The sequence below is a fragment of the Apus apus genome, chromosome 15 (genome assembly GCF_020740795.1).
Source record: "Apus apus isolate bApuApu2 chromosome 15, bApuApu2.pri.cur, whole genome shotgun sequence".
Taxonomy (NCBI): domain Eukaryota; kingdom Metazoa; phylum Chordata; class Aves; order Apodiformes; family Apodidae; genus Apus; species Apus apus.
Window position 1 is genome coordinate 1,813,058 of NC_067296.1, and position 17,164 is coordinate 1,830,221.

Genomic DNA, 17,164 nt, shown 5'->3' on the forward strand with positions numbered 1-17,164 from the left:
ATGTCACCATGTAAATTCCTCATTCCATTTTAAGGGGAAACCATATAATTTGCCTTCCTTTTCAGTATTTTCCCTACTGTTTTGCTCTTGTTTCAGTTGATCTGGCTTGCATCAAGCCGAACCTGGTCAAACATATGGCCACCATATAGCCTGGCCCAAACCAGCTGGGGCCTCCTCAAAATTCCCTGAAACCTCTTATTATTTCTGCTTCCCGTGATAGTGATTACCCAGGGAATCTCCCCTAGGAAATGGGGTTGTATATTTGCCAAATATGCCTCTTAAGTTGTACATTAGAAAAGAATTAAGCTGAGAAGGGCACTGACATGCTTTTGTCACTGAGGTTATTTTAAGCAAAACCTCAGGGTTTTTTCCTAGAAGTGTTTAATTCTGACTGTATAAGATCCAAACTCCCCTCTCTCTCCCCAACCCAGGTATTTTTCTGTTGTCCACTTTAACAGAGTTATATTGATTAATTTTTCTCATAGCCTAGAAGTAATGAGTAAAAATATTGAGTATGGAGGATCAGCTGTTCAGGTGATGGAAGTTAATAGGTCCAAATGAAGTTGTCATTTTAACCCATCCATAAATCTTGACCTCAAGGTTCTTTGTAGCTGATTTCAAAAGTCTTAATAACACCAGTTTGAAAAGCTTCATTGCCAATGGGCACACAGGACCAACTTCTAAACAAGGAAAAATGTGTCTGTTCTCAGGATGGCCTCATTAGCTGCACAAGTCCATCAAGATCTGCAAGAAGGCTCTTGTCTTTGTGTTTACTTAAAGACTACCCTTTATGGCCAGCAACCCCTAGATTGCCCACCCTTTAGGAGCAGTTCTTGTAGTGTTTGCCATCTCTGCTTGGTTTTCTTTTTAATTAGAGTGACATCACTTATATAAAAAAATACCATCCCAATAAAACAGGTATCAGAAGTCTTGCTGAGGATGATGCATTCAGTGCCAGCAGCGTGTTGCAGGGGTAGCCTCAGTGCCTTGTCATTCAATAAGCACAGGGATTCATCTCAGGACCCAACACAGCTCCTGCTCTGGGGTGTATTTTCCTCTCAGTGCTGCAGAGGGAAAATCCTTCTTGTCTGAATAATTTCTGTTTTCACTTACCCCAAGGAATGACTGATAGAACAAGAGGAAATGGCCTCAAGTTGTGCCAGGAGAGGTCTAGCTTGGATATTAGGAACAATTTCTTCCCTCAAAGGGTTGTCAGGCCCTGGCCCAGGCTGCCCAGGGCAGTGGTGGAGTCCCCATCCCTGGAGGGATTTCAAAGTTGTGTAGATGTGGTGCTGAGGGACATGGGTCAATGGTGGCCTTGGCAGGGCTGGGCTGATGGTTGGACCTGATGATCTTCAAGGTCTTTTCCAACCAAAACAATTTGATGATTCTGTGATATCAAGGTGTCTGCATGAGTTCAGTTGCGTGACACCACAGTTAGATGCTTGACATTCAAAATGAGCTCTGCAAGGTGGAAAGGCACTGTCTGGGTGAAGATACAAACGTGATCCTTGAAACCAAGACGTTTGACAGGTGTATTTATCACATACATTCTTTGGAGAACTTCCTCAGTGTCTGAGACAGTGTATTACCATGGTATTGCACACAAAGGCTGCCTGATTCTTTGTCCAGAAGGCCAGGTACCTTCTGATGTTCTCCCTGCAGTTGCAGTGCCCCAGCACTGGTCAGGATTTCTTCCAGGTGAGGGCTGCTGAACCGTTTCTTGTCCAGATGAAACCCTTCCCAGCAGTGCACCTATGCCTGCTGGACACCCCACCACAAGGCCTTCAGGAGCCTTTCAGGTCCTCTTATGGAGTCCTGGCAGTTCACCCTCAGGAGAGGTCATGCTGATGTTGTTGTGGTTTCACCCCAGCCAGCAGTTCAGCCCTCGCTCACCCCCCAGCTGGGATGGGGCAGAGAATCAAGAAGGTAACAGTGAGAAAACTTGTGGTTTGAGATAATGACAATTGTCAGGGTTTGACTCAAGCCAGGACAACAACGTATTAGGTAAAGCAAAGCCACCCAGAGGCAAAGCAAAACACGGAATTCATTCGCTGCTTCCTATCAGCAGGTGGATTTCCAGCCATCCCCAGGCTCCATCATGTGTAACTGCTGATTGGGAAGACAAACACCAACCCTCTGAACATCCCTCCTTTCTCCTTCTTCCCCCAACTTTATATGCTGAGAGGATGCCATATGGTATGGAATTCCTCTTTGGTCAGTTGGGGTCAGTGGTCCCAGCTGGGTCTCCTCCCAAGTCCTGGTGCACCTGCAGCCTCCTGGCAGGCAGGGTGGGGTGAGGAGCAGAAGAAGCCCTGGGCAAGCCCTGCTCAGCAGCAGCAAAAACATCCCCATGCCATCACCACTGTTTCCAGCACAAATCCAAGCTTCAGGCCAGCTCCTGTGAATAAAAGGAACTCTCTCCCAGCCCAAACCAGCCGAGGTGTGTGGGGCACAGGCCTGGTCTGGAGACACACAGCTGTCCAAGTATTCCACATGTCTGGAAAAACGAGGTGCCTGCAGTGCCGTGGAGCTGAGAGAAACTAAGTTAGAGCTTTATTCTAAAATCTGCTGTAAGACAAAGGAACATGGATTGTTTCCATCAGCTTAAGGAAGACGCAGAAGTTCGATGAGAAGCAGATGATCCAGAGCTCAGATCTTTTCTCTAGATTGATGGTGTCGGGCAGCTGGAAGACACCACTGCTGTTTGCTCCAGCAGAGATGGCTGTGGTTGGTTGGGACCATGACACTGCCAGGTGGACCACCTGGGTGCATCTTGGAAAGGGACAATGCCTGAAACATTCTACGATCCTTGTGTCATTGTGTAAACACCGTGGGCCTGCGCAGCCCCGCGGCTGGAAATGTCTGGTTTTCTCCAGGGGGTGAAAAGATGCATTTGCAAATGCAAAGAAAAAAGGAATTGGCATGGACTACTTGCAATGAGTAATTCAAGCAATTCAGCTAATGCAGAGAACTTGGTTTCAACAGAAAACTTTCTGGAGAGCCTAAGGAAAAGTGTGTTCTTCCATGAAGCAGCAAAGAACGAGAGTTTCAGGAGTTTTCTGGTAGATGTTGGGCAGCAAGAAGTAGTGTAGTGATGTCTATTTCTTTAAGAAAACATCTAGCAAATGATTCCTTGTGGGTATCTGTGTTTATGGTCATTCTATGAAAATTTTGAGGCACAAAATAACTTGGGATTTGGCTGCCTGATCACGGATACAGTGAGTGAAGTGCAGAAAAATTGAGTCACCAGATACAGAACTAGCAGGTTTGTTGGAACACCTCCAGTAAGCCCTCAGAAAATGGAATTTCCATGCCAATTCCTTGATTCTCCAGGCTTTCCAGGAGCCAGAGCAGTGTTTGCCCCAGTTTTCAAAAGTCTTAAAAGGAAAATGACATTCATGTCTTTGGACCAAGTTTTGAAAGGCTTAATTTGTCCAGGTTTATTACAGATCTGAGTTCTTGAAAAGGGCAATGGAAGGAAAATACTCTCCCTGTGTTAAGCTGACTGCCCGTAGCAGCATCTGGCCTTGCTAACCTCTTAGATCTAGGATGGACAGATTTTGCGGTTTGAAACCCTGCTGTGGGAATGTCATGTTCTCCTCTATGTGTTACATGAAGTTCTTCTTTCATTTGACTTACAGATGGGAGGTGGCATCTCCCTGTAACTTGTCAGTTTGAAGGGTGCAGTCCTGGAGTCCTGGGGGAGGGTTTCATGGCAAAAATCTGGCGAGTCCTTGAGAAATAATTTTTAGACTAAGAATGCTCTTTGTTTTCATACTTTGGTTCCTTGCAAAGATGTCTATGCTTTATTGTTGTTCCCTTAATAAGTGACACATTTTTTTCTTCTTCTTTCTCCTTCCTTAAGGGCTTGATTTTGTTAAGAGTTGCAGTGCTTTGTCGGGGTTGCCTCTTTCGCCCCACGCCAGTGCAGATTTTCCAGATTGCATGTCTGGAAGTATGGAAGACCAATTAGTAAAATGAGGTTCATTACATGTGGGGCAGAGGGAGATCTGAGACATCCCAAGTTAGAGGTGTTAGTGCAAGATCTGAGCAGGAGATGGTGGACAGAAGCAGAAATAATCCTACTTGCTTGCAGCTGAATGAGAAATGAGACACAAGTCCAGCACGGAAGTACTCCTGAATGTTTGAATGGACAATCTGTTACTGATCTGGTCATAAATCAATGAGAAAAAGGAGAAGAAACATGGCTTGATCTCTTAATCTGCAGACAAGAAAGTCTCCTTCTCAGAAGTAGGTTATTTAATTTTTCTGAATAGCGTCCTAATATAATAAACCTCAATTTGATTTTTGGTTGCAAAACAATTACATTTGATTTTTAGCAGGCTAGTGGTCTTTCTAGCTTATTGTTCTCTGTTCAAATTACAATTACAACTGTAATGACTTCTGCTTAAGTCAGCCAGCCAAATTAGCAAATCATTCCTCAAGTGACAAATAGTACTGAAGACAGTATTTGTTTTCACCAGAAAAATAACGGAGTGTGCTGGGGTTGTTTTGAAAAATATTACTTGGAAAAAATCCTCTGGTGTTTTTAAAGTGAGACATTTTGTAGAAATACAGAAAATTAAGATAAAATTTCTTTTTGAAGAACAAAAGAGCTTCATGGTATTGAAGTGGTCTGCTTCTTAAAGTCTCTGGGACGTAACACTTTGCTTTTGTATTTCAAGAAGACATTTTATTCCAAATGGTACATTTCAGTTTTGTCCAACCAAAGGATTTTGTTTTGCTCACACAACATTATTTCTATGAGATGGAAAATTGGTTCCTCCCTAGCTACAAAGCTTTTTTGTTGGAAATCCTGTTATTTGATGTCATGATGAATAAAACTTGAACCATAAGATGCTGGGTTGTCATGGTTAGATCTAAGGCTGGGCTGAGCTGGGCTCAGTTGTTGGGCTGGGTTATTTCAGGGTATTAGATCTATTTAGTGTTTGTCTCAGGCTGCAGGGTCCAAAATCTTCCATCTTCTGGTTTCCCCCCCGACTCTGCTTGTTGAGGACAGACTCATGCCTCCTTTGCAGAGCCTCACTAGGTGCTTTGCAGGGCTTGCAGCCTGGCTCTTCTACTGGTAAATGCTGGGCCAAAATGTGGCCCACACTCCATTAATGTAACAGCCTTGGAAGCTCAAAAGCTTCAGTGCACTTATGATCTTGAGAACGTTGGCTCCTCACATGTCGTAGGCTCTGCAGTCAAGCAAATATCTACCCAGGGATGGAACGTGTGGATTCCAGACTCATTTTCCCATGTTTTCAGCAGTTCAGAAAAAAACCACAACAACCCTGCTACAGGAGACCATGATGCATTTTCTAAGTGTGGTGTCTTGTTGTCCTGACCCTTTGGGATCACGGGGAGGTTTTGAGTCCCTCATCCTCTGGTTCTGTGACTGCTTCTGGTCTTGAGAAGGTCTTGGTTCTACCTGCTTCTGCTTTTGGGTAAGACTTGAAGCAAAAACTTGCCCAGCAGGTTGAACTGGGGAGGTGGAGGGGCTGTAGGGCTCTGCCAGCCCCACCACTGAGGTCTGCACACCCGTTTCTGTGGTGTGCCAGGAGAGGGTGGTCACACCAGGGCACAGCTCTGCTGCCCACGTTAGGGCTCTGTGCAGATTCTGCTGTTGAGGTAAGACTGGCTACGGAGCCACGTGGTTTGCAGACTATGTAAAACTGATGTCTTTTTAGCTCTTGAAAGCCCAGCTGTGACAACAAGAGCTTTACTGCGATAGATGAGGGAGAGAGGAAGTGCTGAGTGTCAGATGTGCTGCCTGCACCGTCCCAGTGCCACATCCAGTCCTTCCAAAGCTCTTCCTAGGTCTTGCATTCAAGCTAAGAGGAATGCCTTGAATACCCACCATGGCAGACTTGCAAGATCAAGGTCCCAGGAAGAGCAGGGACTCTATCTGCCCTGTCCTGATTGGCACTGGGACCTGAACCAAGTACACAACCAGGAATGGGATGGAGGAAAACCTGTTGTTGCTGAAGGCTTGGAATGATAGAATCATGGACTGGTTTGGGTTGGAAGGGACCTTAAAGATCATCCAGTCCCACCCCCTGCATGGGCAGGGACACCTCCCACCAGCCCAGGCTGCTTCAAGCCCCATCCAACCTGCCCTTCAACACTGCCAGGGATGGGGCAGCCACAGCTTCTCTGGGCAACCTGGGCCAGGCTCTCACCACCCTCACAGGGAAGAATTTCCTCCTCATGTCTCACCTCCATCTCCCCTCTTCCAGTTTGAATCCATCACCCTTTGTCCTCTCACTCCAAGCCCCTGTCAAAAGTCCCTCCCCAGCTTTCCTGGAGCCCCTTCAGGCACTGGAATAAAAAAGAGAAACTCAGCATGGTCTTTGTCGTGTGCTGGGCCTGCTGGTAGCGAGGGCTGTGAGAGCAATTGTGTGTGTTCCCTTCAGGAGTTCCCTCGAAGGAACCCTCTGGAAATGGACTGCAGGGGGATCTGTGTGAGAGATGCATGTGTGTAATTTAAATTTGTAACACATTTATGTTTTGATTTGCTAAAATTAGTTTAGAGGGTTGGGTTTTTTTGCCTTTCTCTAGAATAATCTTGTTTTCTTTGATAAGTTTAAGAGCTGGAATTGGACAATAGTCAAGCAGCCAGAACACTTGCACTGTTATAGTGCAAGTGCTTGAATGCAACTTAATATGTAAAGACTTGAACCAACTTAATATATTTCAAGTGTAGACAGGAACTGAACATCTCCAACTGTGCCAAAGACTGGACAAGTTTCTTACCCACCCATGGGTTACGTGGAGCTGACTGAAGGGAGAGCATATGCTGGTCACTTGCTGAGTTTGTACTGCTGAAAGTGAGGAAAAAAACCATCTTTGAACAATTAAGTTGCATACACTTGATAGGGAATAATTGAAGGGTAATATCTTGGAACGTTGCTGAAATATTTTGTCAGGAAATGCATCTATTCTTGCTTTGAGTCCTGTTTCTGATTGCTTGGTTTATTTCTTGGTGAACTGAAACAGACTCATATGCCCACAACCTTCCCTCTGTCTCCTGGCTGTGCCCCTTGCTACAGCCCAAGCTGCCTCTCACCTTTTCTGCCAAGGCATGTTGGTCATGCTCAGCTTACTGCCTGCTGGCATCTCCAGGTCTTTTCCAGCAAAGCTGCTCCCCAGCCAGTCCATCCCTAGCCTGGATTGTTGCAAGGGGCTGTTGCTTTCCAAGTGCAGGACTTTGCCCCTGCTGAATTTCACAAGGTGGTTCTGGGCCCATTTCTCCAGCCTGTCTAGATCCCTCTGGACAGCCACCATGCCCTTGAGTGTACTTCAACAGCAAGTCCTCTGTTTCTCCTCCAAGTCACTGATAAAGACAGGAAACAGGACGTGTCCCACAAGAGGCTCCTGCAGATCTCCCCTTGTTACTGGTTTCAGGTGGGGTATGACCCACTAAGCACTATTCTCTCAGCCCAGTTCTTCAACCACTTCTTTTTACCTGCCAAGCTTTCCAACCACCTGGACTGTGTTGTCCTAAGTTGGGCACAAGAATATTGTGGTAGACAGTGTTCTCTCATCTGAAGGTGAGAGGAACTCAACTTCCTGATTTCTATTTAACAAACCTCTATCTCTTAATTTCAGTGTGACTATCAGAAATGAATCTGACCAAGATTGTATTAAATAGATCCCAGGATGACCCTGGTGTGGTAATCAGCAGGTAGAAACAGGAGTGGCCTGTTCCTGCCAACTTTGGCTGTTTAAAGGCATCAGCAGCACTGCACGTGCTCGCTGCTTTAGCTAGAAATAGAGTTTTGTTGCTCTTCCCTTTATCTATTTGCTATCCCTTTATCTATCTAAAGGGTAGGGTAAAGACCACAGACCAATATTCAATATTCTTGAGTCTGAAGACTCTAGAAATTCAGCTGGATGAAGGAGCATTAGTGACACTTGCTCGTTTAACCTTTATGCAGGAAGCTTACAAACTCCTCTTCTGGCTTAAGTTTATTGACTTGGCAAGAACACAGATCTTTTTTTGACACAAAAACTTGATTTAAAAAACAAACAAACAAAACACAACAGGAAGGAGGTTAGAACTGTCATCCAGCAAGGTCCTCCAGCATAGGCCTGAGCAAGAAGGACATGGAGGGGCTGGAGTGTGTCCAGAGAAGGGCAGTGGAGCTGGGGAAGGGGCTGGAGCACAAGTGTGAGCAGGAGCAGCTGAGGGAGCTGGGGGTGTCCAGCCTGGAGACAAGGAGGTGAGGGGAGACCTGCTGGCTCTGCAGCTGCCTGAGGAGGTTGGAGCCAGGGGGGTTGGTCTCTGCTCCCCAGGAACAAGTGACAGAACAAGGGCTTCAAGTTGTGCCAGGAGAGGTTCAGACTGGATATTAGGAAGAATTTCCTTACTAAAAGAGTGGTCAAGCCCTGGCCCAGGCTGCCCAGGGCAGGGGTGGAGTCCCCATCCCTGGAAGGGTTTCCCAGCTGTGTAGATGTGGTGCTGAGGGACATGGGGCAGTGGTGGCCTTGGCAGGGCTGGCCTAATTGTTGGACTGGATGATCTTAAGGATAATTTCCAAGCTAAATGATTCTGTGTTTCTCTGAATGTATGAATTCAATTAAATAGAGCTCAAAAAACAAATACCAAGCAGAAGTAGAGCAGCTGTATTCCTGACTAACAGTGTGCTTCTGTATCAGTGTGTTAGCTCTGCAGGACTCCTCTCCTTCAGTTCTCTCTCTAGGTGGAACTTGTTGTAAAATGGTCTAGAAAGCTAATAAAAATATATTTGCAGTTTTCTCTGGTCGTAGTTATTCTGTTTATGAAAATTAATTTCCACTCCAATCATCCCAGTCTTCATGCCTTTGTAGTTGAAGTTTGGTATCAAGGAAACCATCCGGTATCAAAGCTGGGGAGGGGCTGTTTACAAGGGTGTGTAGTGATAGGATGAGGGGCAATGGCCTTAAACTAGAGCAGGGTGGATTTGGATTAGACATTATGAAGTTGTTCTTCACTATGAGGGTGGTGAAGCACTGGAGCAGGTTGCCCAGAGGTGGTGGAGGCTCCATCCCTAGAGACATTCAAGGTCAGGCTTGATGGGGCTCTGAGCAACCTGATCTAATTAAAAGGGTCCCTGCTCACTGCAGGGGGCTGGGCTGGGTGACCTTGAGAGGTCCCTTCCAACCCTACACATTCTATGATTCCATGAAATCAGAGAAATAAATCCTCTTGCATAGCATGAAGCCTGAGGAGGTCCCAGTGAGACACACCCAGCAGTGCCTGAGGGTCCTCAGGTCTGCAGACTGTCTCACAGGTCTCAGGCATCCTCTGCCATCTCCTTTGTGCCAGAAGCAACTCATGCTAGTGGGACACATCCATATTGGATAATGTTTCTAAGATCTGTCCTGGTTTTGTCCCTGCTCTGCATTTCTCTCCTGCTTCCAGGCAAATGGAACATATTCAGGCCCAGTGTAATAGAGGAGTTGGGAATTAGGAAGAATAACTGCAACTCTAATGCTGGATGGTGAGAGCAGAAAGCAGGTCTCCTGCTCTGACTTCTTGCATAAACTTTCCTTAGACCTCTAGGGAATCAGTAGGACATGGGACTGGGGGGAAAACATCCCCTTACACAGCTTGGAAAACACAGTAGGGATGCACAGGATGCAATCCCAGAATGATGCTTGCAAAGAGATGGAACTGTCCGTAGGGAAATGAGGGCCAGAGAGCACCTGAGCTCTGGCTTGGGATTCAACTTTTTGTGGCCTTAAGGGCAGAAAGAGAAGAGTTGGTGTTACCAGTTGGGCTCTGGTAATTTTTTATAAGAATCCTACTAGAGCAGAGCTTTGGGGATGGCCTACACAAAAGGTAGCAGTGGTCTAGCGAGGAAAACTTCTTTGCCTAGATGCTCTGCAAACAGCCGATGGTTTCCTCAGATAATCACTTCCTGGGCTCTTGACTGGCTCGTTGTGGGCGTGTGTTTCAGGGCCACAGACTGATAAATGTTGGGAGGAAACGTGCTTGTGACTTACCACCTCTCTGCATGAAACCAGCTCTTCTTAGATCCCAAAGCAAATGCAGCGACATCAAAAGTGAATATCTGGAGCTACTTTGTTGCCTTCAGAAAGTCTGTCTATGGGGACTTGAATCCATTATTTGTACATCTTATCTCTGCAGGGACTGGAACCTCAGCTGAGCAGACTCTCAGGATTTGCAGAATTCTCTTTTCCTTGTTTTTTTTTGGTACAGATACAACTTTGTAAGAAACAGTGACTTGGTTCTAAGCCTGAACTTTCAGAATTATCATTTGGCCACAATGCCAGTGTGGCAGGCTGCAGTATTTTCCCTGAATATAGAGCAACCACCTGAATATTTAAGGACAGTAAACACTGACATTTACAAATAACAGCAAATTCTCTCTCCCGCTCAACTCGAAAGTTATTCTTTATTTGTCAGGTAGATTTTGAGTGAGAAGAAATAACAAAACTATGTGGAATAAAGCAACAAAAATATTAAATAACATTTCTACTTCTGGCGAAACAAACCATGGTTTTCTGCAGAAAATTCTTGCCAAATTCAAAGTGTTTGACTGTGATTAACTTCAGAAACAACAGGAATAGAGGGAGTGGGGGTGGAATGAGCTTTATACCTAAAGGAAAGCAAGGCTTGTTTTTAATCAAATTTTGAAAGAAATGGTTTTTCATGGAGAAGGGAATATAGGGACCACCTTAAAAAAGGGTTTGTGGGATCAGGATAGGAGCATACGAAGAATAAATTTACTCCAGTGCTGTTTATCTGAGCTTGGGTTCATGCTCCCCTGCTGCTCTGTGTGCTTATTCAATGAAAGAGAATGTCAAGGGTTTTAAAACATGTTTTTTAAAACATGTGATCATTGATGGCAGATTTATAGAGTGAAAATGTAACCTCTTGGTCAGTTTTGTAGTATTCCACCCCAGGCCGAGTGATAAATAGAAGATTGTCTGCAAAATATGAGTTGAAGGGGGGAAAAAAAATCATGGTTCTCTGCTCCTGCTCAAAGATAGAAATCGACAAAACTGAAAAGAAATCAAGTGGGTCTTTGAACTTCAAAAATGTTGCTTAAGTAGATTTGTGTTGAAGGCAGAATGTTTACAAACTGTGGCATGAAGAGAAACATCTGCTTGTGGATGTGCTAGGGCAGGACACGTACCACAGTAGTACAACATCTGGAAGTGACACAGTGCAGAGCCTCTCTGTGGAAAAAAGAGATTTTAGGGGATCTGTGCAAGGAATGTCTTCCTGTGCAAGGAATACTTGAAAACTGTCCTCAGCAATGTGACTGCTGGGAAACCAGTGTTGCTTTCTTTGTCCCTTCCCCACTGGCACACGTGTGTGCAAAGAAGCAAACCCTGAAACACACTGATGTTTTCCAGTAGGTTCTCCTTTGCAAATTCTCAGTTGGTGAGGACGAGTGAAGTTCACATAATTCATGAAGCCTTCAGTCTTGAAGACAAAAACTGAAGGAGTTTGTGCTGCGTTTGTTCCTTTACAAACCCCTGCTCTGGCTTTTGAGAAGCACACTTGGTTGGGGCTCATCAGAGGGGTTGTAAGGAAGCACTGGCATCTGGAATGTGTGGGACTTGCTCCAGTCACACCAGTGGTAGCTCTGCTTGAGCCTCACCACGAGCTGCTATTAACCTGCTGCTGCAGGTACTGTTCCCCTTCCCAAAGGCAGGTACGAAGCTTCAGTTCAGGTTTGGTCCCTTTGAAAGGGTCTCTCAGCACCACCCATGGGACAAACTCTCAGTTTGAATTCACATTTAGTTTTGGCTCCAGCAGTGCAGGAGGAGTATCTCCCAAATGCTTTAGTCATCTGGTGCAGCAGGATGGATGGGAGCAGGGGATGGTCTGGGAATGGGAGCAGAGCTGCCCTGTCTGACCTGCTCAGCCCAGCCCATGTTTGTTGCTCTCTCAAGTAATTCAAACTTTGATCTCAAAAAGAGAACTTAGCATTTGCTGACTGTTCCTTCATCCCAGCTTCACAGTCACTCACTCCACGGCCACTGCTATTGTTTGTCAAGTGGTTGAAACCACAGTGTGATGGGGATCTGGGGGCTTGGTTGGGTTTTGGAGTTGTTTCTTTTTGCCTCTTGAATTAAAATAAGGAACAAATTTTGCTGTAATAAGAAGAGTCATGTCCAAAGCTATGCTTGCCAGGGGGGATATTGCTCTCTCTTCCATGTGGATACTCCTTTGGTGCTGGCCAGTACGTGCTGAAATGCTCACAGCCAAGAGAACTGGGAATTAAGTAATAGAATCCTGGAATGCCAGGTTGGAAGGGACCTGAAGGGTCATCTGCTCCAACCTTTCCAGGTACTGCTGTAGTATATATGAGGTGGCTCAGCACCTGTCAAGCTGAGGCTTAAAAATGTCCAATGTGGGGGAATCTACCATGTCCCTTGGGAGACTGTTCCAATGTCTGACTGTCCTCATGGGGAAACATTTACCTCATGTCCAATTGGAATATCCCCAGGAGCAACTTGTGCCCATGACCCCTTGTCTTCTCCATGTGAACCCTTGTAAACAAGGAGTCTCCATCTTCTCTGTAGCCACCTTTTCAGTACTGGAACATTGCAATAAGGTCTCTCCAAAGCTTTCTCTTCCCAAGGCTGAACAAATCCAGTTTTCTCAGCCTCTCCTCATATGACAGGTCCTCCAGTCCTCTGGTCATCCTTGTGGCCCTTCTCTAGACTCTCTCCAGCCTGTTTGCATCTACACATCACTCCTCTTGGAGCCTCCTGGTTTATGATCACTTGTGGTTGCTTGAGATGTCCTTACTGAGAGGTCCTCTCTTGGTGGCCATGGCAGGTCATCTGCTTATCTTGAGAGCAGCCCAAGACACACTGTGCAGTAGATGGGGGTGGCTGGTGCTCTCCCTTATTTAGCCCAAGACTCAGTGGTTTTGGTGTCCAGAGGAGCTACCAAGCTGGTAAAAGGTCTGGAGAACAAGCCCTGTGAGGAGAGGCTGAGGGAACTGGGATTGTTTGGTTAGAAGAAGTGGAGACTGAGGGGAGACCTCATTGCTCTCTTGGAAGTGACACAGTTCACTTGCCCTCTTGAAAGGAGGTTGCAGGGAAGTGGGAGCTGGGCTGTTCTCTCAGGTGAATAATGACAGGACCAGAGGAAATGGCCTGAAACTGCACCAGGAGAGGTTTAGACTGGATATTATAAATAATTTATTTGCTGAAAGATTGGTTGGACACTGGAACAGGCTGCCCAGGGAGGTGCTGCAGTCACCATCCCTGGAAGTGTTGAAAAGAAATGTAGATATAGTGCTCAGGGACATGATTTGAGCACTGAAGGGGTAGATGAGGTTATGGTTGGTGGATTTAGGTTATGGTTGGACTTGATGGTCTTCAGGGTCCCTTCCAGCCAGGATGATCCTGTGATTGATTCTGTGCTCCTCTGCCCATCTGCAAGACTTCTAGCCAGAATGTTTGGAGCTTTGTTCCTGAGTGATTCATGCCTCTTGTAGTTGAAAGTTACTAAAGGAGCAGTTGTCTTCATTTTTCAAAACCCTTTCACCAATCTGCCTTGTTTTCAGGCAATATACAATAGTAAATATAAGAGATCTCTGTTGATGGCTACAGCCAGCTCAGCTGTCCTTCATCCATGTGGGCCTCATAATTTAATATCCTGAATTAGACACACAAAAGGGGTTATATTTCAGCTGCCTGAGCTGAACTTTATCTGATTTACTGGGGCTGTCAAAGCCCTGACTGGAGTGAAGGTTTTTTGTGGTAGACAACTCCACACGAAGTGGCCTTCAGAGCAAAGATGAGGTTGCACATTTTCCACCTACTATACTATCTATTAAACCTGTCATAGAATCATAGAACCATAGAATCATAGAATCCCAGGGGTTGGAAGGGACCTCGAAAGATCACCCAGTCCCACCCCCCTGCCAGAGCAGGGTCACCCAGAGCACATCACACAGGAACGTGTCCAGGCGGGTTTTGAATGTCTCCAGAGAAGGAGACTCCACAGCCTCTCTGGGCAGCCTGTCCCAGGCTCTGTCACTCTCACAGTAAAAAAAATTTTCTGATATTCATCTTAAACCTCCTATGCTCCAATTTGTATCCATTACTCCTTGTCCTATCACTGGTCATCACTGAGAAAAGCCTAACTCCATCTTCTTGACACTCACCCTTTACGTATTTGTAAACATTGATGAGGTCCCCCCTCAGTCTCCTCTTCTCCAAGCTCAAGAGCCCCAGCTCCTTCAGCCTTTCCTCATCAGGGAGATGTTCCACTCCCTTCATCATCTCTGTGGCTCTGCCCTGGACTCTTTCCAGCAGTTCCCTGTCCTTCTGGAACTGAGGGGCCCAGAACTGGACACAATACTCCAGATGTGGCCTCACCAAGACAGAATAGAGGGGCAGGAGAACCTCCCTTGACCTACTAACCACCCCCTTTCTAATGCACCCCAGGATCCACTGGCCTTCCTGGCCACAAGGGCACATTGCTGGTCATGGTCATCCTCCTGTCCACCAGGACCCCCAGATCCCTTTCCCCTACCCTGCTCTCCAGCAGGTCAGCCCCCAACCTGTACTGGTACATTATGTTTTTCTTCCCCAAATGCAAAACTCTACACTTGCCCTTGTTGAACTTCATCAGGTTTTTCCCTGCCCAACTCTCCAGCCTGTCTGGGTCTCTCTGAATGGCAGCACAGCCTTCTGGTGTGTCAGCCACTCCTCCCAGCTTGGTGTCATCAGCAAACTTGCTGAGGGTACATTCTGTCCCAAAACTAAAAATGAAAAAATGTGTATGTTGACACAAGATGGAATTAGAAGTACGGAGGTCTGGAGATTATTGGTTTCTTAATTAGCTTTGATACTTTTTTCTAGGGTGCAAGGATGCTAAAAGACTGTTTTGAAGCCTGGTGGCAGATAAATGCATGATCAGCTATGTCTGCATTGATCATGCAGACAAGTTTCTAGATTTTAGGTGCTGTGGAGCAACTTCATGTGCATGAAACAGGATTATTTATAGTTATTGCATCTTAAAATCAAGTGTTTAAGCTAGAGTAGATCTACAGATAGAGACACTGAACCTTCTCCTCTTCCCTGTGAGGGTGGTGAGAGCCTGGCCCAGGTTGCCCAGGGAAGCTGTGGCTGCCCCATCCCTGGCAGTATTGAAGGGCAGGTTGGATGGGGCTTGGAGCAGCCTGGGCTGGTGGGAGGTGTTCCTGCCCATGCAGGGGGTTGGGACTGGATGATCTTTAGAGGTCTCTTCCAACCCAAACCACTCCATGATCCTATATAAGTTCTGATGCTGTGCAGAGATTTTACCTGGGTAGTCACTGGAGGCAGAACTTCCCATAAAGACAGGGAATTATTTAGTACATTTTCTTGGCCCAAATTACCTTTTTCAGCAGCTTCATAACTGTAGGCAACAACATCTCTTTCTCCAGATGTGACAACATATCCTTCTGTTGCTAAAATACCTGCTTTTGAGAAAAAAAAATCCATGGTTTCTCCCCAGAATCAACCCCCAGGGAAATATTTCATTCTTGAACAGCTCTGACTTCAGTTTTAGTAATATTATGTAAATAGAAGTAGCATCTACAGACCAAATACTGAATTATTACTAGTCTTGGAGAAAGCAAGATTTAAAAATATCAGAAGACTGGAGTATTTCCTTTAGATTCCAAACCTTTAGTATACATTTATGTATATTGTATGTAAATATATATATACATTTATGTCTTGTTTTCAGGCTTTTCTGCCCTCCTTCTGGCTGAGAAGTTTGGGCTGGTTTGGGCTTTTGGGTTGATTTTTTTTAAGAGAAAGAAAAGAGGATCTGAATTCCCCTTCCTCATGTGCATCAAACAAGTGTAGTTTAAAGAAGACACTGCTCCTGGAGACCTGCAAACTAAAGCAGCTGCTCCTTGCAACCTGCAGCTCATGCTGTTTGTTGGCAGATCAGAGCTTTGCACTGTCATCTAACAGGAGTCTGCTCCTCAGCCATGTGAGTGCCTTGGTGTCTTAAAACCTGCAAGTGATGAGGACTCTATTGCATGTGTAAGAAGGTGGCTCCTTTTCCAAATACAAGCTTTTTTCTTAGTTATTATTTTTCACTTGGGAGCCTAGCTTTGATTTGTTGTCGATTATCATCCTGCTACTGCAAAACAAAATCAGCTGCTTACTGCAAAAATATGTTCCCCAAGTTGATTATAGTGAAGTTGGGTCTTGATTTTTGAAGCCTAGTTTATTACTGAAGAGTGTTGGCTCAGTGGAGGCCCACGCTGGTGTGTTCTGGTGGGGCTGGGCTCACCCACCTTCCCTGGGGGGGGTTTAGTTCTGAGTTCATGACATCTGTCACTTGCCAGCATCTCAAGTATTTCACAGAAACCTCTTTTACATCGTTTGAACACAGAACTGGGTTTAAAAGTCAGTGGTGAGGAGTCAATCACCTAACTGAAAAAGCAAAGGTTCTGAAATAGGGTGGACAGAATGATTGTGTGTGCTTGTAAAATATGGTAGGGAATAGGGAAATATAAATAGGGAAAATTAATCTCAAGGATTAAAATGAAACCATGGGGGTTTTGGCCATTGTTTCGGCAGCAAGTAGGTACCTTTGAAACTGCTCTGCTGCTCCTGAAGGCTCTGCAATCATAGCAGCATCTGGAAGGCAAATGAGCATATTAACAGAAGTCATTAGCAAAGCCAACACCTCTGTTTTGACTGAGCGTAATTCACAAGGCAGGCAGGGCAGGTGTGAAGGGCTGGTCTGTGGTGGGTTCCTCTGCAAGAGAGCTGGATCTACGTGATCCCGATCTTCTCTGGGCTGAGATGCAATCCCAGACTGGTTTGGGTTGGAAGGGACCTCTAAAGATCATCCAGTCCCAACCCCCCTGCATGGGCAGGGACACCTCCCACCAGCCCAGGCTGCTCCAAGCCCCATCCAACCTGCCCTTCAACACTGCCAGGGATGGGGCAGCCACAGCTTCCCTGGGCAACCTGGGCCAGGCTCTCACCACCCTCACAGCAAACAATTTCCTCCTCATGTCTCACCTAAATCTCCCCTCTTCCAGTCTGAAACCATCCCCCCACATCTCATCCTGCCCTTGTCCCAAGCCCCTCCCCAGCTTTCCTGGAGCCCCTTCAGGCACTGGAAGCTGCTCTAAGGTCTCCCTGGAGCCTTCTCTTCTCCAGGCTG